The sequence below is a fragment of the Falco naumanni genome, chromosome 4 (assembly GCF_017639655.2).
Source record: "Falco naumanni isolate bFalNau1 chromosome 4, bFalNau1.pat, whole genome shotgun sequence".
Lineage (NCBI taxonomy): Eukaryota > Metazoa > Chordata > Aves > Falconiformes > Falconidae > Falco > Falco naumanni.
The window spans coordinates 14,987,686-15,002,201 of NC_054057.1; the positions used below are offsets into that span (position 1 = coordinate 14,987,686).

The 14,516-nt window shown below is 42.5% G+C and overlaps 1 protein-coding gene across 5 annotated transcripts in view; it reads left to right on the forward strand.

The window, feature by feature from the left end:
* Positions 1–1,247: 1,247 nt before the first annotated feature.
* LOC121087194 (myosin VIIA and Rab interacting protein) overlaps positions 1,248–14,516 on the forward strand; it is a 238,425-nt gene continuing 225,156 nt past the window's right edge. For 2 of the 5 annotated variants that reach the window (XM_040591938.1, XM_040591939.1), the window contains exon 1: positions 1,250–1,540. The gene's annotated coding sequence lies outside the window, so the exon portion shown is untranslated. Of the gene's footprint in view, positions 1,541–14,516 lie in introns of all 5 variants that reach the window. The other 3 variants (XM_040591940.1, XM_040591942.1, XM_040591941.1) reach the window with 2 other exon arrangements.

Here is a 14,516-nt window from a genome sequence, read left to right on the forward strand (position 1 = left end):
AATTGTTATTGATGGCTGATTTTAAAACATATTCTTTCAGGGTTTCAGCTAGAAGTTTAAGATTGGAGAGGGATTTCTACCCAGATATTTTTAAAATTAATAAAAATGCTTGGTGTGTGCCATCAATTACTCTCCTTGTACAGGCAATGAACCTTTTGTTCAAGTCAGTCCCTGATCTGTTGCCATGTCATATTGCTCTTGAAACACGATACTGCTGAAAGCAGCTGGTTCAGTCTCTTGTTCTTATTTAAAGAAGTAACAAGTTTCTTCTGTTTGGGAATTACTTGGGCATGTATTTACCTGGAGGTGTATTTGGGAAATACAAAATAATATTTGACCCAGAATACTTCCTAAAGTTGTTTTGTTTTTTGTTTCCACGCACACTTCTGAAATGAAGGCCGTGGCTGCCTCCCAGAGTGGCACCCGCTTTGCCAATACAGGCAAGTGTAGGTTAGCATAGAGGTAAAAGTTTGATAAATCAGTTTATTTGTGATACTGTGAAATTGATGTAAACAAATATATGCTCCTTGAAAATATTTTCCTTGAAAACCCGCCAAGATTTACCGAGTACATCTGTCTTGACAAAGCCCTTCAACTGAGATCAAATGAAACCGTACCTTGCAGCGGACAGCTGCAGCTATTTTAAAAAGAAGTTAAGCATGAAAAACCGGGGATAAAAAAAACCACCACGGGAAAAGTAATTAGCCTGCCACAGTGCGATCCGCAGCGACACAGGACAATAGAAAGCACGGGCAAAGACAGCGGTGCCTCCCCGGCTATGTGCCTGCCTGAACAGGCCGCGCCTCCCGAGTGACCGCCCGGCGCGCTGCGGCCCCACGGACGCGACTACAGTTGGCACCAGCCGGTCTCATTCCCGCCACCCCCCTCAGAGGACCTCCCGCCCCCGGCCCGCGCCCACGGCCGCCGCGGCAAGCGCCGCCCGGCAGCCCCCGCGCCGCTCCTCGGCTGTGCGCTGAGGGCCGGGCGCTGAGGGCCGCCCCTGAGGCACCCGCCAGAGCCCCGTCCTCGCAGCACCGCGCGCCGCCTCAGGGGCGAGCAGCAAGCCGCGGGTGCGCGGGAACGAGGGAGCGCGCCCCCGCCTCCGTGCCGCCGCCGGCCCGCGCACCGCCCCCCCCCCCCCCCCCCCGCCCCTCGCCCGGCCCCTCCGCGCCGATTGGCCGGCGGCGCCCGGGCAGGTGCCGGTGCGCGGCGGGGGCGCGGCGGGAGCTGCCGCCGTCGGCACCGCAGCAGCACCCGGTGGCGCGTCCGGCGGTAGGGGAGGAGGAGGCGGCGGTAGGAGGAGACGGCGACTGCAGGCTCTCGTCTTGCGCTGGCCGGTGCGGAGCGGCGAGCGGGAGCGGGGCACCTGTGCCCGGCGGCTCGGCGCAGGTGGCTGGCCGGGAGCCGGCGCGGGGCGGCCGCAGCCCCTTCCCTGCATGAGTGACGGGGCGCAGCCGCCGGCGGTGGTTCTGGCCGTGCCCCCGCGCGGGGAAGGTCCTGTCCGCCTCCATTTTGGTGCAGCCCTCGCGTTTGGGCGAGGGTGAGTACGGCCGGGGGTGCGGCCGCCGTCCCCCGCGGGCAGGGGCTGGGGCTGGGGCGGGGGGGGGCTTCCGCAGCGCCGCCGCGGAGGCCCGGCGCCGTGAGGGGGCCTGCGGCAGGGCTGTGGTTGCGGGGCCGCCCGCCGCAGCGCCCCGTCGGGGGGCGGCCGGCGCTCGGGCCGCCGCGGGCTGCCCCCTGCCCCCCGTGAGGGGCTGCGGGTGGGGCCGGGCGCCGGGTCCTGCGGCCGGTGGTGGCTGAGGGGCCGCCTCAGGGCCCTTAGGGGCCGAGGCGGGCCGCCCCCCCCGGCGACCTCGTGTGCTGAGATGGGGGGCGGGGGGCGACGGCGCGATACGAGGCTTCTTTTAGTTACCGGACCGATGCCTGGTTAGCTTCGCAGTGTTCTGCTGACAGCGTGGTTATTCGAGCACTGTCACTGCTGTGCATTATTAATTATTCCCATTATTACGGTTATGACTGGAGCGTGTTACTCCAGAGCAACTTCCCCGGGAGCACGGAGGGTTTCGGCGTGGCACTGCCGCTGCCCCCGTTCCGCGGGAGCATCCCGCCGCTCCGTGCCTGTAATTTGTGCTTCAGACAGAAGCAGCGTGCGTTTTCCTAGTATCAAGGTCAGTTTATCGTAACTGCTGAGGAAAATACCATATGGCTCGGGCTGACTTTTCTTAGAGAATCTAATTAAGTAGGAGCGTGTGTTGTGCTGGGGTTTGTGTTGTGTTTTATGCGAATGTAACCAAATTAGATCGCAAAATGCCATAGGGCGCGTGTGTGTCCCCCCTCAAGCATGTTTGCAGTGCTGTTAACTGTATCTAGTGATCTATTTTTGACAAATGGTGCTTATTCTTTTGGCCTTATACCTACCATTTTACTAAAATTTTTACCTTACCTACCATTTCTGAAAATGCTGGTAGCTGTCTTGCTATGGAGCCTGGAGTTTGTTAGAATAGGCACAGCATGGATTTTGGCAATAAAAGCTTTTATGCGTTCTTCTGATAACCCTTTTCTGGAAGGCGAGAGAGAAAGGAGGAAAAGTTGGTTTAGTTCTCACTTCACCAGACATTTTTCTAACTTTGAGGGACCTGTCATCAAGCTGGACAGACAGGTTTTTATAGTTGCTTATTAATGGTGATAGCGGTTCCCTGTGAACTATACTGGGATCACTGACTCTGTCCCTGCAGTTAAGTGTCAAATGGTGATGTTTGCTGTTTATTTCTAGCTTAAAAAAATGAACAGAGCTGTGTCAAAAGCAGAAGGTGCTGTACCTTGTATGCAGTCCCTCAGGCTATTGCCTTACCCATCGTTACTCAGGTACCAGATTGTATCGGAGCATATTTACTGATGCATTATGCCCAAGCATCCAAAAATGTACTCAGCAATTCTGTAGCCTTCCTGTGGAATTTGTCAGGTAACTTAGTACAACGTATATAGCAATTACAAACAGGAGAGTATAATTTTCAGCAGCTGTGATACATTAATTGCTAGCGAGAATTCCATGCCAGTAGCCTCTAACAGGGTGAGGGATACTTACAGAGCACTGCCCCAGTGCCAGGACTTGCATCACTTGAATCAGCAGCAGGCTGAAGATGCAATATTGCCCTTTGATACAGGTTAATGCTTTCTAACAGACTGTCTTCATCTGAACCAGCACTGTCTAGGAGTCATACAAGATCGAGAAAGCTAAGCTAAAACTTTTAAGTTTTTTTCCTGGGTTTGTTTCCTGCTTTCACCCCAACTTGATGAATACAGCTGAGTGTGCTATGCCTGACTACTAAACCAGGTTTTTGGATTATATGGGGTATACCCAAGTGCACGAGCACAGTAGGAATTCACCTTTCCTGCTTAAAGTTGCAGTTAACAGAATACTTTATCAGCTCGTACTTAAACAAAGGAAAAAAATCCCTGTGCATGAGTGATGCTGAAGAGGAGATATATATACAAAATGCATTATTGTTCATAAACAGTACCCCTGTGTGAAAATGTGACTCCTTTCTATTGCTGCCAACATTAGTATGCCCTACTGTTATCAGACTGGAAACTGCTGTTTGGCAATGTAAACCATCTTAACTTGCCCTTGCAGAGTTGGACAAGCTGAAGGAAACTAGTTGCATATAGTTCCATGAAAGCCATCGGGACAATTTTTCTCTTTGAGAAAACCCTTTCATTTGTTTGAGTGGACTAATCCAGCCTTTCTGTGGAATGCTTTATTCACCTTCCTTTTGGAACCAGGTAGGTAATTTACTAGATAAATTCTTAGAGATAGTAAAGGCTTCTGGCTTACCTGTGAACCACTGACAGACAGAAAATAAACCAGGTCCATATTTCTTTTATTCAGAGATTTATAGCAGCTTAGTTTCAAAAGAAGGTTATTGGATTTAAGGGAGGAGGAAGATAGCCACTGTATTTCAGCGTGGAGCAAAGCACGCCATACTGTTGCTCAAGTTACCAAAGAAACTTGGCCTTTATTTATAGCATTAACAGGGAACTTTGTAGAAGGGCTAAATACAGTGTAATTTGGTAAGTTTTCAAGCCATGGTCTAGTTTTGTGTATCTCTTTGTGAGACTGGGCAAAGATGCCTGTCTCCAAACTTTACGTGAATTTACAGAAACCCAAGAGGAAGACCTCTTGCATGTGGCTGGCACACTAGTAGGTTCTGTCATTCATATGGTAAAGACTAGTGATTGTGACCTGTTTGCTATTTAACTTTCAAGTTGAAATGTGTTACCCTCTTTTATTATTATTATTTTAACAATCTTACAGAAAAATGCTGTGCTACGTTTTTAAAAAAATGCATTTTCAGAAAGTAAACATCACATTTGACGTTTTATGTCCTGAAAATAAATAAATAAAGCACGCTGTAGTGGAAAGCAGTTTAATGAATTGCCTCGCAGCTTTAGCGTATATGAACAGAGTATAAGGACGCAGTGGTTTGACTGGTCAAAAGCTAATATTGGCATTATTGCAATAATGGCAAATTTTTAGATCTTATGAAGAATATTCTGGGAATAGGAACACATTAGACTTCCAGTCCAATAAGTGTTGAACTTCAACAGCAGAGCACTTTTTTCTTTTTTTGAGAATGTTATCCTTTATCTTTATCTAAATCTTTATCCTTTATCTAAAGGGTTAGAACCTTTATCTTGCAAATTTTTACTGACCCATTAGTTCCTGAGCTGAGTAGAGGAAACAAGACCTCTTGTTACTTCCTATTACCTATTGATCAATTGATGATCATAAAAGAAAAATGAATATGGTGTTTGGTATTTAGATTACTGCAGTCATTACTATCTACTGATTGTTTTAAGATATAAAGCATTACCATAGGAAATTAATTTTGCATTCTTCAAGGCAAAGTACATCTCTAAATGAAATACTACCTATTGAAGTGGAGGAGCTAACTACTCTGGAGATTAATCTTGAAGATGAGACACTTTCTATGGCATTCTCTCAAGTTGACTCACGGTAATCAATTAAGTAGACTTCCGGAGTTTTTCTGGCACTGGCTGGCAGGCGGGAAGGAAACTAGCCTGTCCTACTGCTGAAGACCTAAGCTCAAATTCTGCTGTGCAGCAGTTGCAAAAACCTTTTTTTCTGGATTCTTCCTTGCAACATATGCTGCTTACTGATGGAGAAGAATAAAACAGATTAATGCAGCCATAGTTTTTGGATCAAATCTGTTTGAAGGGTGCTAAGATTATTTACAGTAGGAAATGAGATGTAGTCTTGTCTTGTGATAGCAGTCTGAAGTATAGAGCCTCATTCAAATGCTATTAAAATCCATGGCATTCCCACTGGCTTTAATGAGTCTTGAAGCCAGGAAACAGCCTGAAATCTTTGGGTTTTTTTAATAACTAAACAATTCCTTCCCCCACACCCTCCATGTGGCTCCATGCAGAATAATACGTGGCTCTGCCGTTGTAAACCAACTTTCTGTTCTTGGAGGAAGGCAGTGCATAATCTGTTGTTTTCCTTCTGGAAAGGAAAGCAAGCAAAGCGTGTTTACAACTTGAAGAGTAAATTTTCTGTTCTGCTGTTGTGGTGAGGAGTTTTTGTCTCTTCTGAAACTAATACAAGAAGGGCTTCTTTGCTTATTAGGTATTACTTCTGATACAGAAGGTCATTTAATGTGGGTTTCTTCTGTCCCTTTTGGGCTGTATGAACAGGATGTTGTGTCACAGGGCAATCCAAATAGAAAAGTGCTGATTTGTACCATTACTGTGAATTGCTACAGCATGGATGTTCAGCGCATGATTTAAGTGCTGCTGACAGAGATGCAGCTAACTGTCCTCAAATACCTCAAGCTGCTGAGTGTAGCTATTTTTTAACCATTGTTAATCTTGCAAGGGGGTGACTCCTGCTTTTCCTATTGAGAAAACTGATTCCTCTGCCCCTCAGTGGCCATCCCCAGAGTGCTTGAATGTCCCTTTCTGGAAGTTATCTCAGTGCTTGCATACAGCTGTCATAAGTGCTTTGACATTTGTTTGACAGACCATGAATTGGATTTAAGTTAAACCATAGTGCATGAATTGGAGTAACAGCAGGTTTTTTGAAAGAGCTTCGGAGAGGATTCTAAAAAGTATAATCTGGTGATTTGGTTTTTACAATCTCAGTGGGGCTTGATCTAAAAGGCAGTGCCAAAAATTGCATGTATGTTAATCACCTCAAGCACAAAACCTGTGGGTTGAATCCCAAGTGAGAGGAAAGCCGTTCACATCTAGAGCAAGATCAGATAGATTATTCCACACACACACACTCCCCACACTTCTAATGTTTAATAAGCAGGCTTCAGATTTGTGCTCCAAGGTAATGTCGCAGGTCAAAAAGAGGGGAATCAATGGATGAGATACTGTGGACTTAGGTTCCACACATGATTAAGTGAACTGCACCTTCGCCGTGGAAATATGTCAGCTGTGTAGTTGTGGTAGGTGAAGAATACCTGAGATTGTGCTTTCAGCTGGAGGGGAAGATGGTGTCAATGTTGTATCAAGGTCCAGAGGCCTATTATAAAGGATACTGGGAATCTAAAAATTGGGAGAAGCTAATGTAGAGGACTAGAAATAGGAATTTTTCTTGGTGAAGCTGATGTTCTTCATGTAGACTTATCAAAGGAGCATGTTATTTCAGTGTACTGCTAATGCTACTTCAGTCTTCAAGAGTGAGCCCTGATAAAGGGAAATGCTTTTTTTTTTTATTTTAAAAAAAGTTTTTAAGGTGCAGAGGAGTCCTAGCTAGTTCCTAAAGATGTAGCTTACCTTAAGTTGATCAAATAGTAGGTTCTGTGGGACTCAAAAAAGTATCTCTGCTGGTTGGATGATCCTCTAAACCTGTAAGAGGATGAACTGCTTTGCTTCCCTAGTTTAAACTAAAGGAGCTCTGAGGCTGCACCAGTTTGGAACCAGCTATAAGTGAACCAGCAGACAAAACCTGACAGTGAGGCTGGCCTTTGAACTCCAGAAAGTGCCTGACTGTGTCTTGTGCTTGAATGTAAATGTTCCTTGTTTGTATAAACTTGGGATCCAGAACTTCAGGTTTGTGTTAGTTGGCCAGAGCTCAGATCATATCCATGTTGTGCAGTGTCAACACAGAAAAAGTAGTCAAGCTCAGGTCCAAAACAGAGCCTCTTTTAAGCATAGAGTAGGTCCCAGTGTCAACAAACTAATCCATTAACTCCCCCACCTGACAGATTAACCCAACTACTAGGGTTTTCAGAGGCTTTCTACAGCTCTGGCTCTATTTTAGTCTTGTTTTATGTCTCTTAACAAATGCTTATCTAAACAATTCAAAGGCAACCTGCTTCTGAAACCCTTTTTTCCGTGCATGGGGTGTAAGTTGTGTGTCAGCCAACTACAGCTCATCACAAAGTCTCAGTAAAATGGGACATGTGGATTTACAGATGCCATTATTGTATCTCTTACGATTCTTGCTTGTTCCAGCATAAATCAGGGTTAGAAGCGCTTTGCAGATGTCAGAGTGAATGTGGAAGGCACAGTCTTATGAAATTATTTTTTTTTTGTTTTGATTTTTTTTTCATTTACTTGGTAATCTGTAAAACCCAGTAATTTGCAGTGAGGGTTCCTGTCAGCGGTTTGAATTAACAGTGTTTTACTGTATTAATTTTTTTCACATCTGGCAGCACTGCAGAATACTGCCTCTTTGTGGCAACTGCTGTTGGAAGCATTTTCTTATCTCTCAAAATATAATTTCTGTCTCTGTCCCAGTCTTGCAGAAATAGTCTCTCAATCAAAGGTTAGTTCTTGGATCAAACTTAAGGATATGGTGATGAGTGATATTTAGTAAGAAGGATACAGGGTATCAATTAGTGCAACATGTTGTGGGGGAAAAAATCTTTTTATTGTGTAGTATATTTTAAGTATGCTTGTGGTATGTTTGCATATTGGATTCTATATTATGGATATTTTGGTAGCAGTCAAGCAGTCCACTTAACTGTTTACCGCTGTAGTTTGCATGGGTTGATCCAATATGGCATTCAAGTTATGATAAGATTCTTAATTTATCATAACACTTTTGCCTGTATTATTAAGATTGAAAATAAAATTTATATGCAGATTAAAATGTGTAGTGCTTTTGGAGCTGTTTGAGGTTCTATAAAAACTTCACCTTTTCTCTCGGTGTGTTCTTCCCCACATTAAAGGTATGAATAACTCATGAGAAACATTGCCACCACTTTACATAGTAGTGATGCTTTGGCATCTTGAACTTGCAAGAGTTATCTTGGTGAACTGATGTTTTCTGGGTTAGTTTGTTGATTTTAGCTGTAGGATATGCCTCTCTAGCTAGTCTTCTAAATAGTGACTGCTGTGGTACTCGAGAAGATGTTTAGCTTTAGAAAGCTTACTTGTCACATGCTGCTCTGCAGCTTTCATATGGTAGTGGACCTTCTGTATCCTTCAGTTTCTTTGATCTGTGTGGGAAAACAGGACGTTGACATCTGAGCACAGGAATATCCTGAGTTGTTTTCTCTCACATGCTCTTCCACAAGGAGGGAGATAAATGCTGGAGCTTCCTAGGCTTAACATAGCATTGAACCCGAGCCTTTTCCTGGGTGCACATATTGCTGTTACACAGGTAAAGTGAGTACTCCCTTCTCTGCCTGCCTCTTAAAATGAGACAGAAACTGCCATCAATTCTTTCAAGGAACAGAGAAGGATTTGCTATTTCTTTCATCTCCTTTCAATGTGTGTGGCTCATTTGAGGGCCACTGATTGTGAAATGGTGAGACTGACAGATGTCTTGGGAGAAAGAAGTGGCCTGTGTAGTGCAAGACAGGTGGGTGAATGTCTTTTTGCAGTCTTCACTCTTGAGCTAAGGCTGAGGAGAGAGGTAGGAATACAAATGAGCTTTTTGTTTAGTATTTTCTTCATACAGGCTCATGCTTATACAGTGTGAAGTCTGATTTGCCAGCTGCGTTCTGGTTTGGCTTTTGATGGGAAGGTGGAAGAAGGGGCATAACTGTTCAGCGGCTGCTGTTTTCTCTGTGCAGGGAGCCTGGGTACACAGCGGTAATCTCTGAGCCCTGCTTTGCTAAGTTGGGCATCCAAAGGGAAGCCCTTGCGGTCTGTACACACAAGATGTGCAAGATTTCAGATTGCATCAGTTGCAAGCTCTAAGTGCATGTGCTCGCTTTCTTTCTGACCTGTGATGGTTCACCTTGGGGTTGGTTGACAGTCCATTACAGTCATGAGCTGTGTTTCATGCTTTAGAGTAGCTGCTTTTCCATGTGCCTTCGTTCATCCAAGGTACGATTGCGTGTCAGTGTGTTACTGCTCCTGTTTTGTCTTTTTCTCCAAGCTGTCTTTCTCGTTTCAGGAAGGAAAACAGTCAGTCTCACACAATCAGAATACTGTCAGACCCATCATCTTGACTACGCATTCTTCCAAAAGGCAGTTGCTACTAAATAGAGAAAATAGAGCTGAACATGATTTGCCTAAGTTCAGCATAAACAATGGAAAATGAGACTGAAGTAAAATGAGAGTGTACGGTAACTAGAAAGCCAGCGGAGTGAAATGCATGCTAACAGTGTGTGCCAGGTGACCTACGATCTTTAGCAGTTGTAAGGGCCAAATTCTGGGTAAGCCTTTCTGTAAGAGTTCAGTGTAACCAGTGAAGAGATTATTCTAGTCAACGAATTTGGGGGTTTTATCTCAGTTTTAATTCCCAATGGGATTTATACTTGTGTATCTGTTGTAGGCTTGATACATAGGTATAAAGTGGTCATGACTTATTGTTAGGATTGACTTTTTACTTTAATCTGTGAAAGGTAGATGACAGAAATAAAGTCCTTTGGTATATTCTTTAGTCTTTTCTGTAAAAAGAGCTTTTTTGCTATTTAAATAAAATTGCTTCTGCTTTTTAGAAACAATTTAATATGCTGTGTTCTGCTTCTGGGGGAGAGCCATTCTTAGGTGAGACGTGCCATTTTGAAATAAAATGTGACTTTAGTGGGGCTTTTCTACTTCTGCTATTTCATATTCAGTACTTAAAATGATGTAAAATATAGAAGCAAGAAGACTGCAAAATTATTTATTTCCTAAATAGATTTACATTTAAAACCATACGGTATTAACCTTTGACCTTTAAGATCTACAGTGTCCCCCATTATAGTATATCTGGCAGTCTTCTAGACAAGAAGTGCACACAGTTATTGCAGTAATTTGCATTAATAGGGAAGATTTCTCCTAGAAAGAACCAAGTAAACTTCATGGCTCTTCTAAAAACCTGCTGCTTCACCCCCCTCCCATGCACCCTTCCAGTGAAATCAACTTAACTTTGCTCAGAAACTTGCAATCTGTTTGGTTTTCTAAACAAATCTCACATAAAATTAGTACTAGGCTGAAAGAAAGATAATTTTCTGCTTTGGCTATAGACCAGGAAATACGTGTAGTAAATCTCAGCTGAAATTGGTGTGGGTGCAAAGAATAGCATCCTCTTTGAGATCTTGTTTTGCATCTCATTTAAAATGTGGCACACCAAATACAAGTCCTTGTGTTGAAGTCAGTTGAGCCATGCTTAATTTTTCACCCAAATAGGTGGCTTTGTGTTTCTGATGACTGTATTTTCCCTCTTGTTATTTTGGGACTTAAGTTTATTTCCAGTGAAAAGGGAAGAATATCCACAGTGTTGTTTAATGCAGCTTCTAGACTTTCTTGGAGGTTAAAAAACATTAAGGAATTTGTAAGCAATGTTAATTTTGCCTGATTTTAGACTTAGTGATGTGCTAGCTGTAGTAGAAATTACTTTAGACAGTAGTGTTCTCTAAATGTTGTCTTTTGGCTAAAGTCTGTTCTGTTCAAGTGTGTTGACAATTCAAAACACAGGAATCCCCTTTATGCTTTCAACACTCAGACCTCATTTTTGTCACTAATGTGACATTATATAATGAATATATGATAGGTATTGTGACATTTACATTAAAAAACTCAGCATAATTAACTTGTGCTGACAGTGCAATCCCTTCTTTTGGAGGTTCAATGAACAAAACTTATTAAATTATGAACTGTGGTGGAGGAGCTCTGTTGTGGACTAAGTGCTTGTCTTCCTTTTTGGCATAGAAAGGTGACTATCTTGTATGATTTAAAAGGGCAAAATATTCACCAATAAGATTATAGAAAGGATTTCTTAAGGTACTAAAGACTTCTGCAAAAGTTGGTCAAATGCCGAAGTATAATGACAAGATGGATTGAACAGTATTATTTAGGTCTTGACAGACTACTGAAAGAAGTAAAGATGAGTTTGTTGGTGACAGAGCAGGGATACAATTACTAGGATTTTTTTTCTTGATTTTCTACTTGGAAAATACTAGAAGTGGTAGACTAGCAGAACAGAGTATAAAAGCTTTGGTGTTTAGTTTGGTGACTCTAAAGCTGAGAGCATTTGAGGAAAAGGTATTCTATAGAAATATTTCAGTTGCAAATAGCAGGGTTGGAGTCTTTGATATTGGGTTTCATCAGTGCACAGGAGTAGCATTTTAAAGCAAAAATAATTCTGTGTTGTGCAAACAGGTGAAATCTTGATCAAAAATTTCACTCAGAAATTGAAAGAATTTTAGGATATTCTTGTTTATAGTGCCAGGTTATTGGAGGGATCTCTTCCAGATATACACTGTAAAGCTCATCACCCCTGAGCCTTCTCTTCTCCAGGCTGAGCTGTCCTAGTGTTCCCAGCATGTCCTCTTGTGAAAGATGCTCCAGTCCCTTTATCATTTTCATGGCCTTGAGCTGGACTTACTCCCGTACGTCTGTATCTTTCTTGCACTGGGGAGTGCAAATTGGATGCAGCACTCCAGATGCAGCCTTGCTTGTGTTTTCTTTGCTACAGCATAAAGCTAAGATGTCTGTGTTGTACTATACTTGGTATGAGCACGTGCATAATTAGCTTTATGATGTGGCTCTTTGTCAAGGAGAGAATCTGTTTTAAATGTTAGTTGGTACTTTAAAAAATTAAAAAGTTTGTGAGTTTTCTCCCCACCTTCCTGTAATGCTAATCTTCTGCTGAGACTGCAGGTACAAGGAGCTTAGCTATCATGTGAGTGACTAGGAAATACACTACTTGCCCTCATTTCTGGTGTTGATGCTCTTGTTCATTTTAAAATTCAGAAGCATTGCTTACGTTTCTTGAAAAACATTTTATTTGCTTGTTCTTCTGTGGGGGGTGTTTGTGGTTGTTTTTTTGGAGGTTTTTTTTGTAAAGGTTAAAGTAAAAAAAAATTAAATGTGGAAGTTTTAATTGGATTTAAAACAGACTGTAAGAAGTATTAAGATTAGAGTATTACTCAAACAATGCTTAATCATGTATTGTAAGCCTAGGCTTTCCTGTTAAGTGTGTTAATTTGTTGAGCAGGAGTTTAGGGAACCATGTTATTCCTCATAACATCTCTGAAAGCTTAGATTTTGTATTCGGTTTGAGATTTAGCAAAGAAGTGTTTACTCATTAAGGCAAACACCTGAACATCCTCATTTAAGTTATTTCAGTTGAGGCCAGAAGTTATTTTAGGCTGAAAAACTATTTTGTTGTCTCCCCTTGCCCCCCCAAATGTAGCTTGTTACACTTCCTCTAGAGGATTTGCCTTTGTGTCTTTCCAAAATGTGTAATCGAGATCTACTGAAAAAAGGACATTTGAGCATTGTTTATAAATATTTATAAACTGCTGTGATACTCCCAGATCAGAGGTGATTTAGTAATGTGATGAAAAATTATTTCCTGGGAAAAACCACACAAGTTCCTTAGAGGTTAATGTAATATTAGAATGCAGACTGAGAGTCTTATAGGTAAATAAACCACATGAAAAACAAAAATTAAAGTCAATGCTGATTTTGAAATATATGTATATTTGAAATTAAGCCTTTGCCAACCCCCAAAAAATCAGAGGTAGTGACGTTACCTCTGGTAACTGGATGGGGGTCCAGTTAACCCCAGATTTAGGGGTAAATTTCCCCCTTTGAATATATGCTCACAGTCAGCAATGGTGGCTGAATCAAAGGAATAGTGTTCTTTACCAGGGAACCACAGATTGTATCAACGTTTCCAAAAGCATTTTGATGAAGACTTGAAGAGAGAACTTATTATGACATTGTTAATTACAGTTGTTAACTTGATGCTTGAGAACAACTGGAATGGCATCTCTGATCTCCTAGTATCTTCGTCATTTTGTGTCTTGGACCACTGTGGCCCTACCATGGAGGCATGTCTACTGGCTCCAGCAATTGCTTAAAATAGTTTTATTTCCTTTTAGTTTATATCCTGTGTTTCTCCCGTGAAGTGTATGGGTGTGAAAAAAGTTAATTGGAAAAGTTCTACTTATTTCCCTGCGGGTGTGCCTTTCCTGAAGTGAAGCCCTTCTGTGCTTTTAGAAAGTCAGAGAGGCCTTTGCACTTGAAGTGCTTTGGGAGGGAAGAGCTGGACAGGTATCCCAGAGCCTGAACAGAAGAACATGTCCCAGGGCACTGCTTACTCTGTCTCTGAGCTGCAATGTGTACGCGTACCCTCAGTAAGCCCTGCCTCGCCATTTCTTGTGCTTGCTTGTGCCCAGCAAGGCTTTGGTACAAGGACTGTAGATGAAGGTACAGGGGAAATTCTTAACATTCTGGTGAAAATGTCAGAAAGACTTACATGTGCATGTGGGATGGAAGAAAGTCTTGCCAGTCGTTCTTCACTATATTTTAGCCAACCTTCAATTTTAACGTATGTTCTGGGCCTTGCAAGTGGGATTAGTGAAGACTATGTATAGTTCTTTGGTTTTGTGACACATCTTTCTACAAAAATGGGGGTAATGTTATTTAGAAGTACATTTTTATAGCCTTTATTAACTCATTGTTGATATTCCTTTTCAACTTCCTTAGCAGACCTGTAGAGTCAAACCAGAACATACTGTTCCATTGTGTCCTTTGTTAGCTGTGTGATAAGCAGGTGTCTCACTGGAGGAATCTTGCCATCTTTATTTCACCTAAGCTTCTATCCCATCTGCTTGGTTTTGTTGGCTTGTTTTTGTTGAAGTGTTGTTTGTTTGAATGAAGAGTATGTTCTAAGCTTTGATAGTCTAACCAAAAGAAAAAAAAAAAGAGCAATACCCTAGTTCCATGTGGTGTTGCTTTTTTTTTTTTTGTTTGAGGACCTGTAACCAGATGGTTGGAGGAAGGTAAATATTGTATAATAAACCTCACCCAAACCCCCAAACAAATGCAACAAAAAATAACCAACCACATCCCCATCATCATCTAAGTAGCAAATTAATTGTTACGTTTAGAAAATAGTGTTAGTTTCCTGCCCCCTCCCCCCCCCCCCCTTCTATTTGGAGCACTTAATTGTATGCCATAGCAGTGTTGCTTAGAGGTGTTTTTCTGAGACAGAACCAGTTTGTATTTCACATAGTATCATTCAGTTGACACTTAACATGGATGAAGAGGCAGTAATAGTTGCCTCTTTGGTATAATGTGGTAACTTCTGTGTG